Source organism: Sus scrofa, chromosome 1 (assembly GCF_000003025.6).
Source record: "Sus scrofa isolate TJ Tabasco breed Duroc chromosome 1, Sscrofa11.1, whole genome shotgun sequence".
Classification (NCBI taxonomy): Eukaryota; Metazoa; Chordata; class Mammalia; order Artiodactyla; family Suidae; genus Sus; species Sus scrofa.
In genome coordinates, this window is record NC_010443.5 from 117,759,354 (window position 1) to 117,765,353 (window position 6,000).

The 6,000-nt window shown below is 38.6% G+C and overlaps 1 protein-coding gene across 4 annotated transcripts in view; it reads right to left on the reverse strand.

Moving 5' to 3' along the window:
• Window positions 1-5,772, reverse strand: part of UNC13C (unc-13 homolog C) — a 602,011-nt gene extending 596,239 nt beyond the window's left edge. For 3 of the 4 annotated variants that reach the window (XM_021095034.1, XM_021095054.1, XM_021095023.1), the window contains exon 1: window positions 4,854-5,772. The gene's annotated coding sequence lies outside the window, so the exon portion shown is untranslated. The remainder of the gene's footprint in view (window positions 1-4,853) is intronic. The other variant, XM_021095079.1, reaches the window with a different exon arrangement.

The window sequence follows — 6,000 nt, forward strand, 5'->3', positions numbered from 1 at the left end:
TGTTCTCTTGATGTGCCCACCCAGAAGGCAATACAGCTGAGAGGAGAGAAAATAAATCTCTTCAAATGACTAAGTGGAGTATGTACCTACATTTTATTTTTAAAATCTCTCAACAAAACTATTCCACGAACAACTCAGAGTGAGCAGCTAAGTACCCGAATACCATTTGTTTCTTGTACAAAATGGCAGCATTTGAACGTCTCTCAAAGCTGCAGCAAATATTTTATTATTCACAAATATATGGTTTTATACAAAATATGCAGCTACATGGAATCTGATTAAGACAATACTTATCATTGCCTAGTTGTGTGAAGGAAAACAAGCTGTCAGATTTCTTAAAAGTCCTAAAGGGATTTATACAGCTTCTTCAGCTTATCAGGCAAGTAAATATTTCTAGCCTCAGGAGAAGCAAATCAGAGTCAAGTGATTCTGTAGTTACATTTCAAATGGAGTCAACTCTACAGAGTTTGCATTACACAGATCTCATAGAATTTCTGAGTCTGGAGTTCCCATTGTGGTGCATGGAAACAAATCCAACTAGGAACCATGAGGTTGTGGGTTTGATCCCTGGCCTCATTCAGTGGGGTAAGGATCTCGAGTTGTAGTGAGCTGTGGTATAGTTTGCAGACGAAGCTTGGATCCCACGTTGCTGTGGCTGTAGTGTAGGCCGGCAGCTGTAGCTCCAGTTTCAAGCCCTAGCCTGAGAACTTCCATAAGCCGTAGGTGCAGCCCTAAAAAAAAAAAAAAAAAGAGTATTTCTGAGTCTGAGAACTGAGTCTTCAAGTGCATCAAATAAGTCTTCCATTGCCTTTTCCACGGGGTAACCAATGCTAGAAAATGACAGTCTAAGTTTACCCAGCCAGCTAGAGACTGAACTTGAATTTGGACCAATGACAGAATTTTCTACTAGAGAGAAAAAGTAATGGACTCTTGTTAGAATGTGTGTGCATTAATTCTCCATCTGATTTGCAATTTTTACTAAGTAGTCTTGTAAACTTAGCAACTGTTTAGGTTTTCTAGGTTATGCATCACTTAACAAGGACATTATTCAAAACACGTTCATTCTTCCTTCAGTTTTTCTAGGATCAGGTCAACAGTGTCCCATCTCAGAAACATGCCTCAGTGATCGTACCCAAGTCATCAGTTTGTTCCACCTGCTTGTACAATACAAATAGTTACCCTGACTGATAGCTACGCTTTTTCTTTTCATTACCCCCCCTTAGGTATAATAAGCTTGAAAAAGCTACTTCTAGAGTAGGTTATCTCACCTTATAAAACACACGAAACAAAATATTTCCATGCAAAACACTTTTTGTCTACCAAGAAGACATATTGCACCCAGATTTTCAAGAGCCAGAATTCTCAGAAAGGAAAAAAAAAAGTATCCTGAATGTAGGACTTTGGCCAATTTGTCTGTTGGGAATAGAAACAGGCCAAAGATAAAATTGTAAAAGTCTAAGGGAGATAAAATATTTTAGAGGGAAACTCATGTTATCTGATGACTTGTTTTTAATACTTTAAGAAGCCCAAGTATAATTTGTAATGTTGAGTTTATATTTTGCTAACAAGCATTTATTTCAAACAAATACTTTCTTAATTCTCTACGTAGGAAAAATAATACAACATACTCTTCCATCTCAAGATTACAATAATTTATATATGCTGCGACTAAACCAAACAATATAACCAGGATATGGAAAAGATAGGAAATATAGGTGCCTCTCGGATCACTTTCAGAAGCAAAGGAGAAATGATTCAGTGTGACTTCATTTCTACCTCTCCTCTGGAAGACTTCTGATCTCAAGGCTAGAATACCACCTGTTCTCCTAATGATGCCTTAAAAAAACAAGTGGAGCAAACACTGTCGTGGCATCATTCTCTCCACAGAGATGCCGGAACTGGGCGCTTGGTCTTCTGTGTGCCCAAAAGCTACAGACTGAGAGGACTATTAATAAATCCTCCTGTTTTTTAAGCTGGAAGAGAATCAGAGCTTAGCCATCCAAGCATAAAAAACTTGAGATGCAGAAGGATTTGTAACAACAACAACAACAACAGATGCAAATTTTAATTCTGTGATTTTACAATTATTGCTTAAAGGATATTGTTTTACATATATGTTCTCAAAATGTTGATATTAGGTATAAACTATAACATAGTTAGAAAGTGGCTTTCTACCAGCAAAAGTGTATTTTAGAAATAAATTTAGCATGTATTTTTAAATTCTCACAATTTCTGGATAAAAAACAAGTTTTTTTTCAGGTGGGAAAATGATTCTCCTATTTCAAAGATTCTGGAGAAAGCCCTTCCATAGTAAAGATTATGGGATGGAAAGAAGGAATAACAGAAACCGATGGTATTAAAAGTGGAAGACAACATATAGGTGGCAGGAAACCCATGGTAGGGCATATGCACTACATTAACCAGTAGGTCAAGAGCAATCAAAGTCCATGGAGCATTGGGAAAAAGATATTTTCATACCCAAAGTGTACTGATATTCGAAGTCACAGATTTGCCCTAAATCAGTAAAGACACAAAGGATAGTCCCTCTCACCTGACCCTTACACACACACATACACACAGTTCATATAATTTGTCTTGGAAAGGAGAATCGCCACAGTTGTCATCAGTTTACAATGTTCCATGGGCTCTTAAGCAAGTAGGTCTGTGTGTCACATACTTACTTTATTGTTTCGTATTTAAAGACTAGCAATCATAGAAAACCTTAGAAAGGGCCCCAGAAAGGGGAATAGTTCACTTTGTTAATAATTGGCATGAGAAGAGTGAATTTGCTAGACATATCTGACATATTCACCTCATATCTCATGAAGGTGTGGATTTATTCAATTGCGTAGTGATGACAATTTCTGGAAGAAGTTTCCCAGTCTCTAAAATGGAAGTCTAATAACAAATAATCGAATTCTAGAAGATAAAACAGTATCTGCTTATCCACCTTCAAATCCAAGATCACAGTTCTAATAAAATTACAGCACAGGGAACTATGTCCAGTCTCTTGGGGCAGAGCATGATGGAAGATGGTATGAGAAAAGGAATGTGTGTATGTGTATATATATGTGTGTGTTTGTGGCTGGGTCACTATCCTATACAGCAGAAATTGACACAACACTATAAATCAGCTATACCCTAATAAAAAAAAAATTACCCTCTCAACAGAATCCTACTGTAGTATGAAAGGGCAACTTTGTGAATAAGTTCAAATATTCTTTTAAATTAGTTCAGCTTATTCACTAGCTTGAAAAATAATCATTTTGTGGACCTGGTAAAATAAGAGTTATATTGGTGCTATGGTGTTTCACCTACAGATATTATAACATTCCCCATATAAGATGTCAACATAGAAGAAAGACACAATTGTTCCATACCCTACCAATGAACATAAACTCAAATCTTTGTCCATCTTCCAAAGCACTCCTCGATCCCAGGAATTGCTTATAGTTGCTTACCATACTTTGTTATCATTTTTATAGTAACGTGTGGAATTTTCAAACAGCTGATTTCCTCATTTTGCTATGTGGCCCAAGTTAGTGCTCCAGATGGCTATCATTTGGCAAAAATGAGGTTTTAGTTTTAAGAGAACAGAGTGGTGATTTACTTTAAAGTATGCATAAATTATAATTTAAATCCTATTTACTTCTTTTCCATTTATACTTTAAAATTATAAGAAAGTGAGACCAACAATAATTAAAAATCAGTGTCTGAGAGCTTTGGCATGAACTCTCTATATTAACAAAATACTTTAAAAATATATAAAATATTTTGCTATATATATAAATGTAGCAAACTTTATCATCCTCTCGTTTCTCCCTTTCAGTAAAGTTCACTGAATTTAAATATACCTATATTTAATGTACTACCAGTTTTATGCACTTTTTATGAAAAATACTGCATTTAAGTGTAAAAGATACCAAGATTATTTTTAAAAGACTGTATTATTAATTCAAAAATGGCATAATCTTATATTCTTAGTTTTTTAAAGAAATGCAGAGTATTTCCAAAAACTTATTTTATGTGTGCTACCCACCCAGCTCTTTTCTTTTTCTCTTTCAAAGCCTAATCAGGAAAAGTGACTTTGAGCTTTGTCATTTCAGCCTGGGTACTAAACGCAGCCAACATTACTATTGTTGCCATATCTGTCTTTCTCCTTATTATACAAGTATATCGATGATGTAATTGCAGAAGTTAGGGTTTACTCAAGCTGTTGGAGCAAAGGGATTTTTTTTTTTTTTTTAGACTGCCTCCTTTGGCATGATAGAACAATTGTAAAACACAACCAAGTACACAATTTAAGCAATTCATCTCTTGAAAGCAAATCTACAGGATCTTCATCTTGAAGGACTGATCAAGAGCTCAAAATGCAAAACCAATGGTAAGGCTCAAATTGCTCCAAACTGAATGCTGAGCTCGAAAGACACTTGGGTAACAACAATGATAGTCTATGATATCTTAGCTTTTAACCCCTTCCCAGAAGCCCTCAACTTTTCTGATTAGCTCTAATTTTTTCTGCCAAATCCCAAAGGATTAGAAAATGCCCCAGCCGTTTATCCCAGCCTTGTTTTTCCCTAAGCAGATATTCCCCTGAAAGTTGAGCAGAAACTAAGCAATCTTTTATCATTCTGCATTTAAAATAAAGCAGTGACTGGGAAGTCTAAGATCATCCTCAAAAGAACCAACCATATTAGAAACACAGGAGAGCTGAGCGTTTATAAGTCCACCTACTACATTAGGAGAACACCCTGGTTGTGATTCAAAGTGCAGACAAAAAGAATCGACCAGAAAAGACAGACACAAAATCACATGCAGAAAAGGCAGCGCATACCGGGGGAAAGAGCACATACCTGAGGGATTCTCCTTTAAAAAAAAAAAAAAAAATGCACACACCAGCTGGGCTGTTTTCCCCCTCCTTCTGGAGTGTCCTTGTTTTCCTTTTAGGAATACCACTGGCAGTCCTGTTTCTAGTCTCCTTTCCTTTATTCGGCCACAAATAGTTAGAGCAGAGGCTGCGTCCCAGCGATCTGACTCAAGTGCAATCAGGCATGCCTTTGGTCTGCAACGGTGTCTGTTCTTGTCAATTCTCTTGTGCACCCCGGCAGCCTCCAAAGCAATTCTACAACTTGGCTGCTGGCGCCAAACTGCCTTTCACTCTCATCGCCAAATTCCTTGGGCAGCTCATTTCTCAGCTCCGTCTCTAAGAAAGCAGAATAGGTTGTCTTCGGTGCGTTGACGAGCGCCCAGGCTCATCAACAATTGAGGGTGAGGAGCAGAGCGGCTGAGTGCGTGCTGGGAAGTTCCCAGGCGGCGGCCCCGGGCCGCTGCTTTGGAGAATGCAGCACAGATACTGCGATCCCTCAGCTTCTACCCGAGCGCCTAGGCTCCCTCTGCTGCCGCCGCCGTCGCACAGAACAGCTCCTCACAGCCGAACCACAGCCCTTGCACGCAGGAGATGCACTGTGGCCGCTGCCAGGTGTGGCCGTCACCACCGCACTGACAACTAACTGTGCGCTGTGCGGGGCGCAGCTTCATCTCCAGGGAAGACGCCTGTGTGCTGGAGCTTCCTCAGCCTAATTTTCCCTGTATCACTAAGTGATGACCTCGAAGACAACCATACAGCCAATTCTGCTAGCCGCTTTTGCAGCCTCTTTGATAACAGAGATAATGTAATAATTACCGGTTTAGATGGAGTTGGCTGTGCTTGGAATCGTGAAAAGTACACTACGCACCGTATAATTCCCAATTAGCCGCGGAAAGGCTGCTAACAGAACCCCCTATTTAGAGAGAGATGCTGAGTTCTCATCTCAGGTGATTTTCTTCTTTTTAATGTGTGGAAACCCATTTGAAGGTGATTTGAATTAAAAACATACACAAATTAAAGTGGGAAATGGTAGGAAACTTGAGTGTTGCCAACGTTTGGCTTCTCACTCAGAAGCAATGTCTTCCCATTTGATGTGAGCATTTTAAAGATCTAGTTGGAAAATGAATGGCCTT